Source organism: Macaca nemestrina, chromosome 12 (assembly GCF_043159975.1).
Source record: "Macaca nemestrina isolate mMacNem1 chromosome 12, mMacNem.hap1, whole genome shotgun sequence".
In the NCBI taxonomy this organism is placed as follows: domain Eukaryota; kingdom Metazoa; phylum Chordata; class Mammalia; order Primates; family Cercopithecidae; genus Macaca; species Macaca nemestrina.
Window position 1 is genome coordinate 93,040,921 of NC_092136.1, and position 24,242 is coordinate 93,065,162.

At 39.5% G+C, this 24,242-nt stretch overlaps 1 long non-coding RNA gene across 2 annotated transcripts; it reads right to left on the bottom strand.

The window, feature by feature from the left end:
• Positions 1-561: 561 nt before the first annotated feature.
• On the bottom strand, positions 562-18,229 carry LOC105484358 (uncharacterized). 2 transcript variants are annotated; one of them, XR_011610992.1, is made up of 4 exons: positions 10,421-18,229; positions 9,800-9,976; positions 5,522-5,630; positions 562-5,054 (listed from the first exon to the last, which is right to left on the bottom strand). It is a non-coding gene; the product is annotated as an uncharacterized lncRNA (long non-coding RNA). The 2 variants fall into 2 exon arrangements; XR_988882.3 differs by lacking the exon at positions 10,421-18,229 and having other exon boundaries at positions 9,800-10,375.
• Positions 18,230-24,242: the final 6,013 nt, after the last annotated feature.

Sequence of the window (24,242 nt, forward strand, 5' to 3'; positions counted from 1 at the left end):
GAGGGACAGAGGTACTTTTCTGAAATAGTGAGCTGTCTTTGACTTGGCAAGTTCCCACGGTGTATAACAAGGCAAGCATTAAATGCAATAGTTTGAGGCGAAATTGACTTGGTTATGTTAATAACTAGATGGTCAGCAATAGAGCAAGGAAAGAAGAGAGAGTAATAGAATAGATGAAAGAGTTAAATTTTTCTTAGCTTCAGTTTGGTAGGGTTTTCCCCTGGGACTGTGGCCCATGACTCTGGAAGGGGTGGTGCTTTCTTGACTCGGTTGTGATAAGTCCATCTTTTTTCACTGTGGGAACAGCAGTCTCGGTGGTTAGCAGCACAAGGTAGCGTCCTTCCTAGGCTGGCTCGAATTTCCTTTCTTTTCACCCTTTGATGACAACGTGATCCTCAGACTGGCGCTAGTTTACCGGAAATTCTAGGGGTGGTACATATGCTAAAAGACTTTTAGTTTTGAGGGAAAGGAAAGTGGAAGATAAACCAAGTATGTAATTTCTAAGAAACTGATCTTTTGTTTTAAATGTGGGGAGATCACCAGTGGACTTTGTAGTTCTACTGAGAAATTTCCTTTAGCAACTATTTTTAATTAGTTTTTAGACCAAAGAAGCCAAACACCATTTTATATCTGACAATGCTTCCTGTATGATTTTTATACCAGATAAGCAAAATTTCACCTTATATTACTGTGCTATTAATGTTAAACTTAGTTTTAATAAAACTTTGTAGACATATTTATTCAATTATTAATGTCACACCATAAGGTAAGATTTTTATACCCTTTTTAACCTTTTATAATCTTTGTTAAAGAGCAAGTTAGTGCTTTAAGAAAAACCCGTTGTATTTTTACTTTAATGTTCAGTTCACAGAAAAACTGGATGATACCCCTTTAACTTTAGCTAATGTGTTTACACACAGAATTTTCTTTACAATTAACGTTTTAAAACTTGCTTAAACCTTCAAAACAATAATTTTTTTAACCTTTTAATGTAGGTAAACATTTACATTCTTATGCCTACTTATAATCTTTTTACCAAAGGTATATTTTACTTTCCTTATACACCTTGCACATAAACTGTTTTTATCAATAGTTTTACATTCAGGAGGCCTAGTTACTTTTAAATTATACAATACTTCTTGCATAAATTCTTTTTTTATAACTTTTTTTTTCTTTTTTCCTTCAATTACCTGGGAGGAACCATCTATCGTCCTGTCCTGAAGGGAGTTTCTCCTAGGTCTGGTGGGACCTTTGAATGGTAATGAAGATTTAGATCCCCTCTTAGGAAACCTGCTGGGTTAAGGGAATTTTCAGTGGTTAATGTTAAATCATCTTTTTTTTTTTCCTTAGGATACTTCTGAACTGGTGAGGTGTGCTCACAATGAGGTTTCCTCTAAAAGTTATTTTTCTACTTTCTTCTGTTAGCAAAGCAGTTGCCGCTACAGACTGAATGCATGTGGGCCATTCGCAGATTACTAGGTTAAGGATTTTTGATAGGAAGGCTACACAGGTTGTCAGTGGCCTCAGTGCCTTCGGCTACACCCTTGTTTACACTGACAACAAAGTGGTGTTGGAGTGTTACAGGGTTATGGAGAACACCTTTAATTATCAATTATAGGTTTTAAATTTACCTTGGCTTTGAAAGGAATAGGGTACACTTTTTAACTACTTGTATATCTCTCTCCTCTCTTCTTGACTCCCTCTTTGTCTCTCTGTCTCTTCCTCGCTGTCTCTTCCTCTCTGTCTCTACCTCTTTTCCTCTCTGTCTCTTTTCTCTCGCTTTCTCTGCTGGTCTTTCCTTGCCTCTGCCAGCCACTTATGCTGCTGTTCTCTCAACCACTGTGTGGGGTGGTAGAGGAGGGGGGAGTCTAAAACCAGCCGTAACCAAGCGTCTATGTACGGGAAGTGGTCTGGGGGCCCTGGCTTACAGGTTACCTTGTGCCATATCTTTGAAACAAGGGGCCTGTCCAGGTTTCCTTCTGATGGCCAATCCACCTCTATTGTTGGCCAGTCTATTTCACACAAAGTTCTAAGTTTTCCTAGTGTCATAGTAAAACCGTAATCTCCCTTAAATCCTTTTTTGAAATTTTTCAACATAGTTCCTAGTGGGGTGGGCTTACTTTGTGCCTGACCCATGCTTCCTTGAGACAAAACACCACACTCACATCACAGGCACACCACAAAACAAAAAAAAGGTAAAAAGGGCACACACACACTTTTACAGTTTGCACCAAACCAGAATCAAAACCAAAATCAGAGTATCAAGAAATTCAAGCCAGGTCAAAACCAAAACCACAGCATCAAGCAATCCAAGTCAAGTCAAAAACAAATCCAAAGCGCTGGTACAGGCACGTCGTGGGTGATCAGGCCACGCTTCCACTCAAATGGAGTGGGCAAGTTCCAAAGACTAGTCTTACCAAGTTTTGGATGTCCGGACTCCTAGTGCCAGTTCCTTCCTGGTGTTCAGCCACTGCATTGATCCTCCATGGGGACCTGCCACATGCTGCTCTGGCGAGGCATTCCACTGGGGCAATTGCCTACCTGGGAGCACTCTCAGGATCCGTGTCACTCAAGCTGGCCAGAGTCCCCCACAGGGATGCTCCACAGGGCAGGTCTAAGCCGCCTAAGGGGCTGCCTTGACCACCTGTTAATCACCTCGCTTCCCGATCAGGGAACCAATAAATGTAGCAAGACAAGCCACAGAAAAAACCCCTCAGACACCACATTAAAGAAGGAAGGGCTTTATTCGGCTGGGAGCTTTGGCAAGACTCACATCTCCAATGACCAAGCTCCCTAAGTGAGCAATTCCTGTCCCTCCTAAGGGCTTACAACTCTAAGGGGGTCCACGTGAGAGGGTCAAGATCGATTGCGCAAGCAGGGGGTACATGACTGGGGGCTGCACACAATGGTAATTAAAACAGAACAGAACAGGATAGGGATTTTCACAGTGCTTTTCTACACAATGTCTGTAATCTACAGATAACATAACCCATTAGGTCAGGGGTCAATCTTTAACTACCAGGCCCAGGGTGTGGTGCTGGGCTGTCTGCCTGTGGATTTCATTTCTGACTTTTAGATTTTACTTTTTCTTTCTTTGGAGGCAGAAACTGGGCATAAGACAATATGAGGGGTGTTCTCCTCCCTTAGTACCATGCTGTTTTGGTTACTGTAGCCTTTTAGCATAGTTTGAAGTCAGTTAGCATGATGCTTCCAGCATCATGATCAAGTTGGCTTCATCTCTAGGATGCAAATCTATTTTAACATATGCAAACCAATTGATGTAATCCATCACATAAACAGAATCAATTACAAAAATCACATGATTATCTCAATAGATGCAGAAAAGGCCTTCAATAAAATTCAACATCCCTTCATTCTAAAAACTCTCAATAAACTAGGTATTCATGGAACATATCTCAAAATAATAACAGCTATTTATGACAAACCCATAGCCAATATCACACTGCATGGGCAAAAGCTGGAAGCATTCACTTTGAAAACAGGCACAAGACAAGGATGCCCTATCTAACCATTCTTATTCATATTGTATTGGAAGTTCCGGCCAGGGCAATCAGGCAAGAGAAAGTAATAAAGGATATTCAAATAGGAAGAGAGGAAGTCAAATTGTCTCTGTTTGCAGATGGCATGATTCTATATTTAGAAAACCCCAGTGTCTCAGCCCAAAAACTCCTTAAGCTGATAGGCAACTTCAGCAAAGTCTCAGGCTACGAAATCAATGTGCAAAAATCCCAAGCATTCCTATACACCAACAATAGACAAGCAGAGAGCCAAATCATGAATGAACTCCCATTCACAATTGCTATGAGAATAAAATACCTAGGAAAACAGCTTACAAGGGATGTAAAGGACCTCTTCAAGAACTACAAACCACTGCTGAAGGAAATAAGGGAGGACACAAACAAATGGAAAAACATTCCATGCTCCTGGATAGGAAGAATCAATATTGTGAAAATGGCCATACTTCCCAAAGTAATTTACATATTCAATGCATTCCCATCAAACCATCATTGACTTTCTTCACAGAATTAGAAAAATCTACTTCAAATTTCATATGGAACCAAAAAAAAGATTCCATGTAGCCAAAACAATACTAAGCAAAAAGAACAAGGTTAACAGTAATTCTTAAGTGTGATTGGCAGCTGTGAAAGGCTTTTGTGCAGATGAACAACAATCTGATTTAAGTTTTAAGATGCCTCAACCAGATGAACTCAGAAACAATGTTGAAAAAAGCAGCAAGTCAAAGAAGAATTAATGAGTCCAAAACGAACAATACTAATCAATATATTATTTAAGGATACTATTTTATTTTTAAAAAATGAAAAGCAAGAAAATGATGAACACAAAATTCAGGATGTGATTTACCTTTCAGGGGAGGCAGGAGAATGCAATTTGTGAGAGAATCCAGGGGATATCTAGAGTATTGTAAATTCTATTTCTTAAGCTGGGGGGTGGCCATGGGATGTTCATTTTATTATTCAAACCAAATTAAATTATTATTTAAATTTGTTTCCTAGACATGATATATTTGATAATAAAAAAATACTCCAACTATAGTGAATGACTGACTACAGGCAGGCAAGATTAATACAGGTGAGACTTGTGATAAAGCTGTTGTTAGAATCCATCTGAGTGGAGATGGTGGCATGGCTAGTGTGTGGCAGTGAGCGAGAATGGATCAGATGTGGCTATATTTTGAAAGTGGACCTAGTAGGAATTGAATATGCATTGGATGTAGGATGTGAGTGGAAAAAGGAGATGGGAAAAGAAGTAGAGAGGAGCAGCCTAGAGGACAAACACCAGACCTCATCTTTGCAGAACTTTCTAGCTCTTGTGAGCCCATGACCCAAGGTTCTAAGAGGTCTTGGTGAAGATCTTCAACAAAAGTCCAGAAAACTCCTGTTACTGGAGGCTAGCAAAGAATCCTAGGCCTCCCCATGCCCATTTCCACGGGAGCTTCCTCAGGCCCTCTCAGAGCTCATGAGCCTGCTCCCTGTGGGACGGGACTTCAGCTCTGACTGCTTGTTCCAGGGGCACTGGAATGGAAACAAAGAAAAAAAAATGACGATTTGAGAGTGAGAGGGGGGAAATGAATCTCTTGTTGTTTTTCCAATAAAGTAATTCACTAGATAAGGGCTTTTGAGCAGTCTAAGCAGAGAAAATGAATGAGAATAAAAATTAAAACAAAACCCCCAAAATTAACATAACTAAATGGCATGGATGATCCCAGAGGAGGAAGGGAAGCAAAGTCAGGAGAGGGGCTGCCTCACTTCCTTGGAAACTCCATCAAGGTGAGGTTGAAGCCCCTCCAAGCAGGGCCACCTGAGGTTAGCCTGACCACTGCCCAGGCTACAGGGCCAGTTCTGCCAGTCTGGCTGGTGCAGTGGAGCCATATGAGGGGCGGGGAAGTCTTTGTTGGACCTCTAACTCCATGCATCTACCCAACAATTCCTAAGAAGAAGGAGGCCCCCTCATCACTGTGTACCCCCTCTTTCCCTCTTACCTTGGGGCAGCCAGAAGGATTCATTATAGGCCACAATTCTAGGGGCTGGATGATGCCAGGTCACTAATTTAAAGCCAGAGACAACCATGGTTCTTTGTTGAGATCATTTCTAAAAAATTAATGTATGCATGTGAGGACTGAGATTTTGAAGCTCTCTCTTTTTCCCTGCCCCTTATTTTCTCCCTTCCTGTTCCTGAATCAGGCTAAAATAATACTATGAACTATAATAATGATAGCTACTCCTCCTCTCTACCATTTATTGTTCACCATATATTTGCCAGGCACACTGCTAAGTGGTTTCCTTGCATTTACTCATTTTATCATCAATAGCCACCTTGTGAGGTAGATATTATCTGCACTTCACACCTAATAATGTTAGCTCACATTTATCCAAATCATTCCATCTGCCAGACACTGTGCAAAGAATAGGTGTTGTATCGTTATACAGAAGGTACTATTCTCATCCTCATATCACAGAGGAGGAAACTCACTCAGAGAAGCAAGGTAACTTGCTCAAGGTTTTACACCCTGTCAGGAGCAGGCCTGAGATATCCGGGCAAGATTTCCTCAGAAGGGCTCATAGCCTGGGAAGGCCCTGCCATCATTGCAGGCCAATTCAAGCTGCTAAGGAAGCCCCCTATAGGCATTCTCAGTAACAGCTTTACTGAGATATGCATGTTCCCTTTACTCACAACATCACTGGCACCAAACACAGGGGGTTTTCCACCTGCCAGCCAATTCTCCAGCTCTCCAGACACCAAGTGAGTGTTCTGCAATTCAATTCAGTTCTGACAGTAACTACCCAGAGAGCGCAGGCCCCACTGGTTAAGGGCTCAGTACTACAAGACTCCCTTCACTGCAGAGGCTAATGGCAAGTCTGGGCCTTCCAGATGGACCAGCTATAAACTGGGGGTTCCCAGGACCCCCCTCCTTTAGTTTTATAATTTGTTTGAATGGCTCACAGAACTGAGAAAGAACTTTACTGTTACCAGTTTATTGTACAGGACACAACTCAGGAACGGCCAAATGGAAGAGATGCAAGGGGCAAGGTATGGGAGCAGGGCCACACCACCCTCCCAGCATCCCTGATGTGTTCACCAACCCGGGAGCTCTCTGAACTCCTTCATTTAGGAAGTTTTAACGGAAGCTCCATTCATAGGCATGACTGATTACATCATTGGCCACTGGTGGTTAACTCATCTCCAGCTTCTCTCTCCTGCCTGGAGGTCTGTGAGTGGAGCTGATAGTTCCAAACCTCTAATTACCCGTTGGTTTTTCTGGTGACCAACCCCTACCTGAAGCTGTCTAGGGACTGCCCCCACAACCAGCCACCCATCATCTCATTAGCATAAAAACAGCACCCTTATGCCTCTAGAGATTCTAAGGGATTTAGGAGCTGTGTGCCAGAAACCTAAGACAAAGACCAAATGTACAGTCAGCCCTCTGCTCTCTACATCTGTAAATTCAATGAAAATATTTGGAAAATACAATATATAACATAACACAAACATAACACACACAAAAAAAATACAATTAAAAATAACACAAATTTTAAAAATATAGTATAACAACAATTTACATAGCATTACAGTGTAATAAGTATAAGAATCTAGAGATTATTTAAAGTACATGGGAGGTAGTGTATAGGTTATATGCAAATACCACACTATGTTATATAAGGGACTTGAGCATCATAAATTTAATTTCTGAGGGGGATTCCAGAAACCAATCCCCCACAGATATTGAAGGATGACTGTATATTTCTTATTGTTACCAGTGGCGAATCCATACGGGTCTATATCAACCTCAGTTCTTGCCTCCTCAGAAGACTGAGGGGGTATAAGGCGGAGTGAGAGACCAAGGCAAGTTTTAGAGCAGGAGTGAAAGTTTATTAAAAAGCTTTAGAGCAGGAATGAAAGGAAGTAAAGTACACTCGGAAGAGGGCCAGGCAGGCAACTTGAGAGATCAAATATGTGGTTTGACCTTTCGACTTGGGGTTTTATATGTTTTCATGCTTCCAGGGTCTTGCACTACTTCTCCCCTGATTCTTCCCTTGAGGTGGGCTGTCCACATGCACAGTGGCCTGCTAGCACCTGGGAGGGGCCGCATGCACAGTGTGTTTACCGGAGTTGTGTGCATGCTCCCTTGAGGCATTTTCCCCTTACCAATGCAGTGTTCCTAAACAAAGGTCGTCTGCCATTTTCCCTCTTAGTGCGCATGCTTGAGCCCACTTGCCCAACTCCTGGGAGCTTATTGGGAAGCTGCTGATCATCAGTTTCAGATGTTTCTATCTATTGGGAGGCGACCTGTCCCTGGCGACAGCTGCAACCAATTATTATTTTAGCATAATAGCTTAAAAACTGCCTGACCATCACCTGACGGTCAACTGATATTCCTGGTGGGGGTTGGCGGAAGCTCTCTCCTGCCCTGCTCCTGTCTGACTAGCTACCTACGGTAACATTATTACTTCACAAATCATATGATTCACCCATTTAAAGTCTATGATTGAATGGTTTTAATATATTCAGAATTGTGCAACTATCACCACATGTTAGAACATTTGAATCACCTCAAAAATCTCTCACACCTTAGTTATCATCCCCCAATTCTCCATTCTCACAGTGCTAGGCAACTGCTAACCTACTTTCTTTTACAGTGAGTTTGCCTCTTCTGGATATTTCATATAAATAGAATCATGCAATACATGACTTTTGTGACTGTCTTCTTTTACTTAACATGATGTTTGCAAGGTTCATCTTTGTATGCGCCATGCTTTAGTACTTCATTTCTTTTTATTGCCAAATAATATTCCATTGCGGCGCTATATCACACCTCGTCCATTCGTCTGTTGGTAGACATATGGGTTGTTTCCACTTCAGAGACATTATGAATAATGCCACTATCAACACGCAAGTAAAAGTTTTTCTGTGGATATAAGTTCTCATTTCCTTTTGGCATTTTTCTACAGGTCTCTGAGATCGTGTTAAAGACAAACATTTGAATTTGAACTTGAATGATGCCCAGAAAAGAGTGAGCTGTAGTATCTACAGATTTCTGTGCCACTAATTTAATCCACATAACAACCTTGTGAAATAGATTTTTTAAATTCATATTTTAGAGTCAGATAAATAAAATCTATTTCTGTCCTCCAAACCCAAGCTTTTAAACACTATGCAATACAGCCTCCCACTCAAATTGGGGGAAAGGGATGTTATTCCCATTTCTGCACGTAATACGGTGTGGTTTAGCAGTCTAACAAGTTCTGGAGAAAACTGTTGAAACTGCTAGGTGGGAAGGGCTCCCTGGCGAAACTCCAACCAGCCTATGCACTGGGAGGAGTGCACACCTGGGTAGAGCCACAGAAGTTTGTGCTGTTTGTAGTGGGGAGGAGCCAGGCCCCTCCTCTTCCTGTGTGGAACCTGGGGCTCAAACTGCGAGGCTGGAAGGCACCAGCAGGCACCTGGCTTTGCAGAGAGTCCCTGTTTCCTTTTTTCCCTTTACCCAATAAATCCTGCCCTGCTCATCCTTCAACTTGTCTGTGATCCTAAATTTTTGTGGCCGTGTGACAAGGACCCCACCTTTAGCTGAACTAAGGAAAAGTCCCACAACACTGTGAAAGGAAACTAAAAATCTGGGACCCCAAACTCATTATGCCAAAGGGAAAAGTCAAGCTTGGAAATGGAGTCATGCCAAACTGCCTCCCATTTTGTTCCTAAATAAATTGATAAAAAGAAAGGTGGTTACTGACCTCCCCCTGGGGGCTGCCTCACTATTTGCTTACCCGGAAATTTCTTGTTGACCCCAAGATCTTTACCCTACAACAATTCTGTTGAATTTCACCCAGACAATGTAAATTAACAGATTATCTTCACAGGTATACGACAAAGACAGGATTCAGAGTCTTCCCTCACTTAAGACAAATGCATATTTGACTGCTTTACTGTGTATTTTATCTTACGTAAAAATGTAGATTAACCACACACCAGATGAATGCATAATTGACTATTCCTCTACCCGCTTCTTTAACATTTAAATATGGATTCAGTGAATGCTGATCAAAGCCTCAAAAGAATGCAATTGCTTTTCTCTTTTATTTACCCTACCCCCTTTTCTTTCCATTTTCCCTTAGTGCCTGCTCTTTCCCCTTGAAATACAAAAGTCCTCAAACCCTGTTTGGAAACAGCACAGATCACAGATGCTCCTGTGATTTTGTGTTCCTTTTTCCAAGGCACATGCTCAATCTTGGCAAAGTAAACCTGTAAAATGATCGAGACTTACCTCCATCACGTCGTTTGATTTACGGAACACATTGTCATTTGGCACCTCGAGTGTATTGTGACTTTGGGAATGTCTGAAGCTTGCTTCCTGGGCTGGGCAGTATTTCATGAAGGACAACAGCAGTCACAGCAGAGGAAAAGCATTTTCCTTAAGTGGCTTGTGGGTGATAGACACCAACTAGTAAGGTGGAACAGAGGAACAGAAGACCGTTATTGCATGTGTGTGAGACATCTCTAGAGACATCTGAAAATAAGTGAAAAGCATAGGCAAAGAACTAAGATGAGCCATTTAAATGAGGGAGTTAATGCTAATGTGAACCTATTTGTACCTGCTACAGGTTGTAGGGAGTTAAAGAAACCTGTGTTAAGCATACCAGTCATTTTAGGGCTTTTTCCTCTTACTGCCCCCTCTGTCTGGACACCTTCACCACCACCACCACCACCACTACATTGCCAAAGTGGGAATGTGCTAAAATGTGGTGCACCTGGAGTTAGGCAGTAACTTTGCAATAGAGATAACAGAGTATACCATTTCTAATCACACTTTAAAGCTGTTTAAAGTCTGTTTGTGCTGCTATAACAGAATTACCGAGAGTGGGTATTTTATAGAAGAGAAATTTACTTTCTCATAATTCTGGAGGCTGTGAAATCCAAGATCAAGAGACCAGCAGTTCAGCATGCCTAGAGAAGGATGCATCCTGCTTGCAAGACAGCACCTTAATGTTGGATTCTCCAGAGGGGAGGAGTGCTGTGTCCTCACATGGCAAAAGGCGGAAGGATAAAAGGGAGGAACTCCCTCTGTCAAGGCCCTTTATATGGGAACCAAATCCTATTCATGAGGGAGGAGTCCTCACAGCTTAATTACCTCTTAAAGCCCCACCTCTTGATAGTGTCACATTGGCAACACCTGAATTTGGGAGAGGACACATTCAAACAGTTACACTCGGATTTTCTTTGAAGTCTTTTTCTTTTTTTTTTTTTTGAGACAGGATCTTGCTCTGTCACCCAGGCTGGAGTGCGGTGGTGTGATCATAGCTCACCATAACATGCAAACCCCTGGGCTCAAGCGATCCTCCTGCCTCAGGCACTAGGATTGCAGGTGTACCACTACACCTGGCTAATTTTATAATTTCTTTTAGAGACAGGGTCTCACTATGTTTCCCTAGTTAATCTCAAACTCCTGCCTCAGCAATTCTCCAGTCTCAGCCTCCCACAGCACTGGAATTATAGGCATGAGCTACCTTGCCTGGCCCTCTCAGAAGTCCTCTTTCACCTGTACTCCAATAAGAATACGTCATTTTCTCTCGATTTCTGGGTGCATGGATTTTTTTTCTTAGACCACTTTGTTAGTTTTGTCTTTCAGAAAGCAAAAAATAAATGTCCCATTCTAGATGCTAAGTGCTTGAAAAACAGTATGATTTACATTCTTACAGTAAGTTGAAAGATTAAGAAAAAAGATCATTCCCTTGGAGTCTTCTTTTCTCACCTCCTGCCTAGGAAACCAGCATCAACACAGTGTTTGAAAGGTTAGTAGTGCTTTTGTTGTATTCTACCATCCACATGACTTTCAAGTATAGAATTTTCTGGAGTTTGAGCACATCAAGGTTGATCCTATAGGTGATGATGAAGGCAAATAGTGCTAGAAGCAACCATAATGGATGGGAGAGTCAGAGATTTTTTGTTTTTTTGTTTTTTTGTTTTTTTTGAGACCGAGTTTCCCTCTTGTTGCCCAGGTTGGAGTGCAATGGTGCAATCTTGGCTCACCACAACCTCTGCCTCCTGGGTTCAAGCAATTCTCCTGCCTCAGCCTCCTGAGTAGCTGAGATTACAGGCATGTGCCACCATGCCCGGCTAATTTTTTGTATTTTTAGTAGAGGCAGGGTTTCTCCATGTTGGTAAGGCTGGTCCCAAACTCCTGACCTCAGGTGATCCACCCGCCTCGGCCTCCCAAAGTGCTGGGATTACAGGCATGAGCCACTGCGCCCGGCCCGAGAGTCAGAGATTTTTTAGGGATTTTCTTCATCACCAGACCAGAGATGGAGGCCAGGGTTTGGGGACTTCACCTATGCCCTTTTCCATATAGAGGGTCCTGAAAGTTTGCTTTCCATTTGTGCTGGCAAATGATGGTGGTGTTTCTGGGGAAGAGAAAAAGGATGGCAGTGTGCACTGAAATCTAAGTTACTGGTAGCCATGGGAAGAGATTCCTATGCCTGAATATGTCTGAGAAGCAGGGAGGCTACCTTCTGTCATCAATTCAGAAGAAGCATATCAACCATGACAGTGGACTGAAGGTCAAAAAGATTGCACTCAGTGGTCTGGATTGTGCATGACATCTGGCCTGGAGGAGGTGGAGAAGGCACCAAGGAGATATGTGTAGAGCTGTTAGGAGATGAAGGCAGGAGTCTGGGTGTGATGGTGGAGAACTCTCCTCCAGAGAATCTTCAGGGGCAGCATGGCATTATGGTTGAGAACCTTGGCTTTTGTGTTAAGACATACCAGAATTCAAATCCTGGCTCTATCACTCAATACTGATGATGTGACCTTGAGCTAGATGCTTCGCCACTGTGAGTCTCTGTTTTCTCATCCATAAAATCCTACTTCATAGGTTGTTGTAGGGATTAAATCAGATAATGTCTATGAAATACTAACAAGTATAGTTCAAAAGCTTAGATGCCAATGAACATGATGTCCTTAATGTTTCTAAACTGAAATTAAAATTTTTATTTTTAATGTCATTCTGCCAAAACCGGCCCAAAACTTTAACCAACTTTAATGTGTACACCCTTCTCCTGGAAATTTTGTTAAAATGAAGACTCTAATTAGTAGGTCCGTGGTGGGGTCTGAGAGTCTGCATTTCTAACAAGCTCCCAGGTGATGCTGATGATGCTGCAGGTCCCAGAACCACAGTTTGAATAGCAAGTATCTAAAGGCATACAGAACTGACACCTGCTTAATTTACGAGGAAAAATAACAGGGAAGAAAATAGAAGACCATTGCAACTTAAAAGTGCCAGCCCAGTACATAGTGTAGTAGCCACTCAATAAATGATAAATGTTGCCATTAATCTTTGAGAACTGAAATTATCTATACCCACAGGGCTTATTGTCTACATTAACAGGACTTTATTATCCATTGTCTTCATCAACATGATTATTCCAGGACACTCTTGCCATGGAAGATAAAGTTGCAAATAACTTTATTATCCATTTCAAGAATATCCTGAAAATTTATTTAAACATTAGACTATTCATAGTCCATGTCTACTACAATATAGTCTCAAACAATGGTTTACAGTCCAAGACGGTCTTCAAAACCCTTGCCTCACTCTGTCCACTAATCCTAATATGTCATGAGATTACCCAATTCTAATCAAGTCCCCTGAAACAAAAGGCCTGGCTCAAACTACACTCCAAAACCTCATAAATATCCTGCCTTTGCCTTGCCTGCTTTGAGATGATACTAAGAATAGGCCCATTCATCTTTCGAAAGACATCTTGATGTGAGATTCAGCATTTTTCATGTCATGTACCTTCCCACCCAAGAGAGAAACAAATGGGAGTGGGTGCTGCCTTGAGGGACATTGAGAAGGAGGGGGAGGAGGCCTGAGGGATCCCATATGGTGTTTCCCTTGTCAGTGACATTGAAGTCAAGGCCGCCCATGAAATGCAAATGAACAATCCAGTTCAGTTCTGCTCACAGAAAAAGGCTGCCCATGAAATGCAGATGAAAAGTCCAGTTCTGACCCCTGCTCTTCAAAGTAAATGGCCTTCCCCCAGTTCAGGTTCCAGAGACTCAGTCCCTCACACAAACCCTGAGAACTCTGGTTTCTGCACTGGCCTCCGTGGCACTCCCAGGTTAGAGGATAGGGTTGACAAGCAACCATGAAACTTTCTTTCATCAGTGCTAGACCCAGGTTTCCCCAAGGAGAAATGGCTCCCCATCGGTTCCCTAGCAAGTAGGTAAGCGGCAGACCTATGAAGGAAGAAGACTGCCCCTAGCACCTAGAACACCTAGCAAGTAGTAGGTACTCAAAATGTCTGTTGACTAAATGGTTAAAAGAAAGAAGAAATAACAAGTTAAAAAAAAAATGAACAGTTTGAGATTTGTTATCAAATATCTTCTATAAAAATTCAAACCTCTCAGAAAGGATCAGAAGATCATCAATTGGACTAATATCAAAGGATTCCTTTCTAATACCTGGTGCAATCAAAAGGGCACTGGAAATTTTGATGAAGAGCTCAGGGAAGGATGGAGATGTCATTTCTGAGCTTGGACAGGAAGAAAAAGATGGTGCCAGAAGCAGAGAGAGGCAGAGATAGGGGAGTGGTAACAGAGGAAGCATAACTGATTAGATCTTGATGCTCTGTGGAACCCTGAGTCCAAGAAGTAAGCACTCACCAGCCCTGCCCTACCCACTTTCCTTTCTTGCCAGCTGAGATCAAAAGTTGTGCCTTGATCTTAGCTCCTGCCACTCCTCCACTCATGGCTGAAGCCTAGAGAAGACCTGACTACAACTAGATGTAATAATAGCGCTGTTTTTATAGTATTGAATGATAGATAATAATATTAGCATGGTTCTGAGGTTCTGGGCACATAGCAAGAACATACAATAAATGCTGCTGAACATAGTACTATTTGAAAGTTAAAATGCATTGGACTTGCATTGAAGACAAAAGAATAAATTAATCCTAAAGCAAATAAGTCAACAGTCTAAAGAAATTGCTTCTCACACTCCTTTGAATATCATATTTAAGCTGTTTACATTAAACCAGAACAGCCTCTCTTCCCCATTCATCTTCCTAGACTTCTCTTGTTTGACTCACTAACCTGGCAGTGTATTTTTGTTGTTGTTAAAGGAGGAAAGAACTGATTGGATTAATTTCACATCTTTAAAAAAATCTGTTTTGATTTGACAGCGTGTATACTCTTTGTGCATAAACAAAAGACATATTTACCATGAGTGTCCATTTTGAATGTAGATAATAGTTGTTACATTTCCATTTGTTATCTTAGATAATGACAGTGAGGTAATATCTACACACTCCTCATGATTATTAATAGTTATGTTTCCATTATTCTGTCTATGTATTTTTAAAAAAACTAAGCATAAGCCATAAAAGATACGTGATTTCTTTCTGTATGGTGTTAATAAGTATCTTCCTTATTCTGCCTTCCATAACTGTGCTAAGGCAGAATTATCACTTTTATCACTGCAAAGAAAGATACAAGACTTTAAAATGAGCAAAAGAGATTATTGGATATCCTTTCAATGAAAGGCTGAAGGCCCCAGGAATTATTTAATTCCATCTAGGGGTGACTTTGACTAGGCTCTTTTATAATTCTGTAGAGATAGAAGTTACATTGCAGCAAACTGACAGCAGTGCAAACAATTCTTGTCTGTAAGAATGTAAATTAGGTTTGTCCAGTTGGGATAAAATCGACTATTGCTCTATGGATAGAGCACTTTTTTTTTGCAAATTCATTTTAATATTTCTTTACTGCATCAAAATTTACACATATGAGTTAAATAAAAACTTTGACATGTGTTCATTTTATGTCTGAAAGTCATAATTTCTATCATTTTTTGAAAATTATTCTTTGACATCACATTTAATTTTAGTCACGAATTTTCAGTTAATTAGGAACTTGTACTGACTTGTTGATTCAGTACTGATGTGGCCTTCTGCCATTTTGGTCAGCACAGCAAGACAGGACAAAATACTTACAACTTAAGAACAATAAGATCCTGGCCTAAAATCCAATCCAAGTAGAAACCAGTTCCTTTCACCCAAATTTCCAATTCATTTGATAGTAACTCACATGCATGTCGGCTAAGCCTATTGACAGTGGTTTCAACAGAGATGGTAATAGCCAAAGTAGGCAGCAATTGTCATGGGGAACTGGAAGGGGCTTCTATATTTAAAAGATTCATTCTGAATGAGGCTGGGATTTTGGTTAATGGTTGAAGTACAAAACTTTGTAAAAACCAAAAAAACAAAAACAAAACCAACCATGAGTAAGCTGGGCTATGGAAAATTTCATGTCTTTACAATAAAATTGCTTTACAATAAAGAAAATTTATCACATGTCAAAAAGCAATACTAAGAAAGGCCAACTTATGACCTCACCAGATTTACAGCAGGCTGTACAATGATAAGCTTACGTAGGCCAGTGCCAAGAGGAGCTACTTCCCAGAAGCGTAGACCACACTAAATGGACTGCCAGACAACAGCCTTCAATGCAGAACTCTCTCTGTAAAACAGCACTTACCAATATGTGGGTCAGAGGAAGGAAACAGTAACTACTTATTGAATGAATGAGCAAATGAATGAACAAGTGACCATCCTCAGAAGTCAGAGAGTTAGTTATGTCATGGAATCAGGAAACCATGGTATGCAACAAATGCTGCTTGGAAGGCTGAGGAAAAGATTCCATATATCTACTCAGGCCTGCCAGTTCCCAAGGTAATTGTGGCAACACAAACAAATTTATCAAAAGCACCATTAAATGTATTGCAGTTTTTTGCTATTTGTATTTTTTCCTGTGGATACAAATTAAAATTATGGCAATTATGGTGGAAAGGTCTCTGAAATTTTTCAATGTTTTAAATGGGAATGTCTTGCTCAAAAGAGTTTGAATTATCTTTTCAAATACTCCAAGCCCTACTCTTTTTCTCCTCTCTTTCTGGCTCTCTGATTATACAAGTGTTAGATTGACTGAGAGAGTTCTGCAGGTCCCTGAGGTTCATTTCTTTTTCATCTAATTTCTCCTGTTTTACAAATTGGGTCATTTCTGTTGGCCTACATTCAAGTTTACTGGTTCTTTCCTCTGTTGTATTTATTATTCTATTGAGTCCATCCAGTGAATCTTTTATATCTGTTATTACATTTTTTCAGTTCTAAAATTTTCATTTTGTTCTCCTCATATCTTCTATTTCTTTGCTGAGACTTCCTGTTTTACCTTTTGTTTGAAATGCGGTCATAATTGCTTGTTTCATGGTGGCTGGGGTAAAATCCTTGTTAGATAATGCCAACATCTATGCCATCACAGTGTTGGCATCTGTTGATTGTCTTTTCTTATTCAAGTTGTGATTCTTGAGGCTCTTGAAATGGCAAGTGATTTCTTTATTGTATCCTATACAGTTTGATATTATGTTGTGAGGTCCTGGATCCTATTTACTGTTCTTTTTTGCAGGCAGTCACCCTTTTTATGGACTAGTGTACAAATCTAGATGTGGATGAAAGTTCAGCTTCCATTTTGGCCCCACTGGCGAATTTACTTCCTGTTGAATCTGGAACATCCATTTACACTGCCTACTGCCTCATTGCCACTGAGTGAGAGGGGAGGCTCTGCTCTTCCCTGATGGAGACAAGGGAGGTAGAATCAGAAATGCCAATGAGCACCACATCAATATTTGGTATCCCTTGAATTTCCAGATACATTTTAGGATCAGCTTGTCAATTTCTGCAAAGCAGAAGCTGGAATTTTGGTAGGAATTATGTTGCCTTTGTAGATCAATTTGTGGCATATTGTCATTCAGTGATATTCAGTTTTTTGATCCACGAACATGAGCTGTCTTTTAATTTATTTGTCATATGTAATTTCTTTCAACAATGTTGAAGGCAGAGTATATCCTCTGCCTTTCTTTTGTTAAATTTACTATTATTTTATCCTTTTTGATGTGATTATAAATGGAATTGTTTTCTTAATTTCAATTTTTTTATGGTAAAAATACATATATAACATAAAACTATCACTTTAATCATTTTTAAGTGTAGAGTTCAGTAGCATTAAATACATTCAGATTGCTGTGCAACCATCACCATGATCCATCTCCAGAACTTTTCACCACCCCAAACTGAAAATCTCTACCCATTAAACAATAACTCTTCATTTCTCCCTCTCCCCAGTCCCTGGAAACCACTATTCTGCCTTCTGTTTCTATGAATTTGACTACTCTAGATACCTCATATAAGTGGAATTATACAGTATTTGTCTGAATTATTTCATTTAGCATAAGGTCTTCAAGGTTCACCCATGTTGTAGCATGTGCCAAATTTCTTGCCTTTTTAAGACTGAATAATATTCCATTATATATATATATACCAACCACATTTTGTTCCACCGTTTGGTTATTGTGAATAATGCTGTAATTTTCATTTTGAATTGTTCATTGCAACTCTATTGAAATATAATTGATTTTTGAATACTGATATTGTATCCTACAGTTCATTTATTAGCTCCAATAGTAATTTGTTAGATTCCTTAGGATTTTCTATATTCTAGGTCATGTTATCTCCAAATGAAGATCCTTTTACTTCTTTCATTTCAATCTGAATGTCTTTTGTTTCATTTTATTTCTATCTCAGTCAGTTAGGGCTACTAAAACAGAATACTGTAGAGTGGGTAGCTTAAATAACAGACATTTATTTCTCACAGTTTTGGAGGATTGGAAGTCCAAGATCAAGGCACCAGTATGGTCAGGTTCTTGGTGAATGCCATTTTGCTGGTTCACAGATAGCTGTCTTCTGTTGTATGGTGACGAGAGAGAGCGAGCTTTGGTCTCTTTGTCTCCTTTAAGGGCACTAATCCCATTCATGAGGGCTCCACCTTTGTGACCTAATTACCTCTCCAAAGCCCCAACTCCAAATACCATCACACTGGGGATTTAGGCTTCCACATATGAATTTGGGAGGTGAGGGGACACAAACAAACATTCCATCTATAGTACTTGTCCAATTGCCCTGGCTAGAACTTCCAGCACAATGCTAAATAGAAGTGGTGAGAATGAGCAATTTTACCTTCTTCCTGATCTTAATGGGAAAGCATTCATTCTTTGGCCATTAAGCATCATGTCAGTTACAGATTTTTTTTGCAGGTGTGCTTTATCACATTTCTGATTTGTTGAGAATTTTTATCATAAAAGGGTATATAATTTTGCCGAGTACTTTTTCTGCATCTGTTAAGATAACTGTATGGTTTTCATTTTTTAGTCTATCAATATGGTGTATCATGTTGATTTTTGGATATTAAAACAACCTTGCCTTCCTGAGACAAATCTCACTTGGTTATGGCATATAACTTTTTTATATGTTGTGGGATTCAGTTTTCTAGCACTTTGTTGAATATTTTGTGTCCATATCCATAAGGGATATTGGTTGCAGTTTTTTTCTTTTTGTGATGTCTTTCTTTGGTTTTAGTATAAGGTATTTGGTGTCTGGCATCATTGCCTCAGTTTGGACATACTATCTGCTCTTCTATTTCTTTGAAATAATTTGTAAGGGATTTGTGTTAATTCTTTAAAACTAGCACAGCTTTTAGAATTGGGGAGTGGGGTGAATGGGCATAGTTTTTCCATGGATAGACCTATGATTAATTTCCCTGTCTCTCACTTCTAGCTTCCATACCTGCAGGTCTGGGGCTCAGTGCTCCCCAGAGTTCAGCTGAGAGGACTGGCTCCTGTTCCCACAGCAGCCCCTTCATGCTCACTTTCTGTGAGCTGCACTTTTTTCCTGCTCTGTTTATTTGCATACTTTCAATGGTTTATAATATTTCAGGAATCTTTTATTTGCTGATGACTCTCCTGCAATTCTCTTTGCTATAATGCATTTATTCCCTTTGATATATCTACTGCTATTTCAAAGGGGACTCACAGAAGAGGCAAATGTGTGCTGAACCCACCATTTAATCATGAGATGAAAGCTCAGTGCTTAACGTACAGATTAACACTGTAGCAGATTAACACTGTAGCAGCTCCCTCAATGTTTGTGAGGTTGAAATGAATTAAATCCATTGTATTGGGACTTCAAAAACTGTATTATGTTATTTGTAGTACTGCTTTAAGTTTTTCATATTTACAAAACTGAAATATTTGATTTGCTTTTATATCTCTGAACATGCAACTCAAATAATCATTACATTTTTAGACATTTTCATTTAAATGATATATATATATTCTTTAGAAGGATTTTAATGATATATGTGTATACACATGCATACATGTGTGTATGCATATACATACACACACACACATATATCTCCAAAATATTGTAGCCATATTGAATTAACATTGAAATTATCATTGTACGTGACTTTTTATTCTTATTTGGGGGTCTTAATTTTAATAGAATGTCATCAAAATCTAAATTGTCTAAATAATTCTTACATTCAGGGAGATTTGGGATTGTTTGGTTTTTCCTTATTATAACTGCAGACGTTTTAGACATCTGGATCTTGTTTCCAAATTTTTTTTAAAAATGAAAACCCTTAAAGACTCACAGAAGTAATTTAGCCAATTTCTCTTGCCCTGAGCTGAATGTCTTGCAGGCATCTCAAGATAACTTACTCCATCTCTCGGTAAAACATTTCCATACTTATTGTACTCTCGAGAAATTCTTTTTTACATCTGACCTGTTCCGATTTGAGCTTGTCTCCTTTCTTTTACTCCCTGACATTTTTAAGGAGACTAGAACATTCTGGAAGCATTCACACAATCACCCAAAGAATTTACTGCTTCATCATCTGACTTTTGAAAAATGCCAAGAGCTATTATCGTTAAAGTTAAATAATGCCATAGGATGATAATTAATTTGATCCACAACTGTTCAGTGTCATCTCCCTGTACAGAGAAGCAATGAAATATAATAAGTAATAAATTGGTTAAGGGCATGGGGTTTAGTGTTGGTCGTACTTAGATTTCTATCCTGGCTTCTCCACTTACTAGCATAGCTCCATACTTTCTTCAGTCTCAGTTTCCTCTTCTGTAAATTGGGATCACGATGCTGCTTCCCTCATATAGTAAGACTTCAACAAGATACTATGTATAAAGGGCCCCACCCACATAGAGGGCACCCATAGAGCCCTATAACTATTTGTTTTTACTGTTTATTATCTATAGCAGACCCACTCTATTAAAGGAGAGCAATGAGATATCATGTAATAGATAACTGTCCTTATGAATTATTTAGGAGATAATGGGCCATGCTTATTGTTCTATGAGGCCAAATTTGAAGGTAGTAATGGGAGTTTTATTTGTTTTTAAAAATGTTTCCTTAAGTCCAAAAGAAGAGGGAAAACACTGAAGCTCTTTATAAACTTTAAAGAAATTTTATTCTTAATTACTTTTGGTTTTCCTCATTTTCACAGAAGTCAAGTGTCCTTAAGTCTTGCTGAGCTTGTCAAAGGCCTATAGATAATGATGCTTGGGTGGCAACTCTCAGCAACCAATGGCAAAGTAGCTGTTGGACATATTTGGAAAAATTCTTATTTTATTCTGTGCATTGGACCTCCATTAATGAAGACCAATAGAGAGGAAAGGGAACAGGATAAAATTAACAAGAAAGATACAAAAGAGAGGGATGAGACAGCATTTTAAAATTTAGGCTGCCAAAGGAGGCAAATTCTCTGCTGGGAGAAGCTAATGGAAGCAACTATGAGGACCACCATTTCATTCTGCTAGTGCCATCCTGTGCTACCACAGAGAAGAGAAGGGTCGTTAATTTAAGACAATGACAACTACCCAGCTTGGAAACCATAGGCTGAAACTGGAAAACCCCAGAAATAAGGGAACATAATTGATGGGAACTAAAATCATCATGGAATCACCTCCTAAGTTTGATGTTTTTTAAGTATGAGCAGTAACTAAGCTAAAGCAGCAACTGATGGTGAAATTGAGCACAAAGTAATAGGGCTTCATTTGTGATTTGGAGGCATCTACACCCTATTCTAAAGGTTTAATTGCTTTCATTTTTACCTATTATGTCCAGAGATATTTATTCTAATATTGTATTAGACTATGGGTTTTACTTAAAAATACAAAACTTATACCTATTTACTTACAGCCGTATCATAATTACATTTTTTTTTTTCTGTAGAGATGAGGTCTGTGTTGCCCAGGCTGGTGTTGAGCTCCTGGCCTCAAGAGATCCTCCTGCCTCGGCTTCATAAATTGCTGGGATTACAGACATGAGGCACTGCGCCTGGCCCATAATTAAATATTTAATGCTATTCCAACTTCCAGAAATTAAGTCTCTTTAAGTGAGTATGGAAACTCAAGACAGTAAGTTTAATTACTGACTTAATCCTTTTTTTTTTTTTTTTTTTTTTAGACAGGGTCTCACTCTGTTGCCCAGGCTGGAGTACAGTGGCACAATCTCAGCTCACTGCAACCTCCACCTCCCAGGTTCAAGCAATTCTTCTGCCTCAGCCTCCAGAGTAACTAGGATTACAGGCACCTGCCACCATGCCTAGCTAATTTTTGTATTTTTAGTAGAGATGGGGTTTCACCATGTTGGCCAGGCTGGTTTCTTGACCTTAAGTGATCCATTCACCTTGGCCTCCCAAAGTACTGAGATTACTGGCATGAGCCACTGTGCCCAGCCTGACTTTATCCTTTTAATGAAAAATGATAAAGTGCTGTATTCAGAAGCTGTCAGTACTGCACTATTATTCTTTGCATCTGTTCCTCAATTCATCAAATGTTTATTGGCACCTTGCTGTGCTTGGAAGGACTTTTTAAATTTATTTCCATGGCTGCATTTCCTGTATGATGCTGGCTTAATTTTGTCAATTAAAGTTTGAAGAGAAAAAGTGCATGCAAATTTCGGTATCAAAATACATGTGAGACATCATTTCATATTCCTCTCCATTGTCAAAGTTTCTCCTTTCTTTTAAAAGATGAAAGGATTGAATTCCTTCCACCTTAAAAGAATTTTTGCAATTGACAAATAATAATTGTACATACTTATGGGGTACATAGAGATATTTCGATATATATTCTCTATAGTGATCAGATTAGGTAGATTAGTATATCCATCATCTCAAACATTTATTGGTTCTTTGCCTTGGGAATGCTCAATATCCTTCTAGTTATTTGAAAATACATAACATTTTGTTGTTAACTCTAATCATCCTACAGTTATATAGCACTAGAACTTATTTCTCCTATCAGTAACTTTCTATCCTTTATCAGATATCTCCCTATCCCTCCCTTCTCCCTACCATTCCCAGCCTCTAATATCCTCTGTCCTACTTTTTACTTCTATGATATCACCTTTTTTAGCTTCCACATGAGTGAGAACATGTGGTGTTTAATTTTCTGTTCCTGGCTTATTTCACTTAACATAATGTCTTTCAGTTCCATCCACATTGCCGCAAATGACAGGATTCCCTTCTATCTCTTTAATAATATAATGTAGTCCTCAATTACTGTCTCTTTTTTGGTTCCCCTGTTGAGGCTGCTTGGTTTGGATCACAGCGCTAATAAGATCAGCATCTCATCTGTTTCAGTCTCTCATGAGTCATTTTCTTCATTAAGGGAATGACGGGAGGGAATGTGTGAGAAGAAATTTCATTGTCTGTTAATTGTGTACCTGATTCTGGCTCTCTAATGTTGATGACTGAAAACGTGTGGACAGCTCAGTCTGAGCCCATCGCTACTAACTTCTCAAACTTCTTCACCAAAGATGCTTCTTAGGATGGCAGAGTGTAAATGTGGGTTCTCAGTAGTCTATAGTATAACTTCAACTGGAATCCTTAAACTCAGTTTCTTTGAAGTATTAAAATTCACATGCTTTTTTGGATCTTAAGCAATAGCATAATTGATTTTTAATATAAAATAACATTTCCTCTTTCTGGGCACACCTTGGAATTAATAACATAGGGCCATGTGATTAGGTTCTAGGTAACAGGAAGTGGGTGGAAGTGATGTACCCTTCTTCTAGGCCTGGCCATAAGAGCTCATGCATGGTTGCCTGTGCTTTTTCATCCTCTTCCGTGGAGACCCTAGAGGCCATGTGTTCAGTATGGTAGTGACACAGGTGCAAAGAGCTGGGATCCTGCATCCCTATGTGGAGGCAATGAGCTTGATAATACAGCACATTGTGACATGAGAAAGAAATAAATTTTTATTATGTTAAGCTACTAGGATTTTAGGGGTAGTTTGTTCCAGCAGCTGTATTAATTGTCATGATTAATACACCATGATAACAATTTTTTCCTGTCAGCCATATTCATCAAGATGCAGTTTCATTGAGTCAATCAATTTTGAAAATGGGGCTGAATTGAAGAATGGTGAACAGACTTAGTGTCTAGGAAACGTATTTCCTCTTTCTTGCTGTTGAAATATTTCCAGCCCCAGACTTACAAAAATATGTGGATACCAAAAATAGGTTTGCTTTTTTTTTCATTTCTTTCTTTTTTCACAAATATCATGAACTCTATCAGGGTAACCATTGAGAGAATATACCCCGAATACCATGGGGGGAAAATGCAATATTTTAAGTTTGGGTTGAAATTTTGGCAAGTGAATCTTCTTGTCAAAAAGAAAAATTATTTGCATCCTTCGGCAGATTTAGAAGGTTTCTGACCCACTGGCCTTCTGTCTCAATATTAAAACATGATGACTGATGATGTAATTTATTTAACACTAATGTGAACACTTCTCT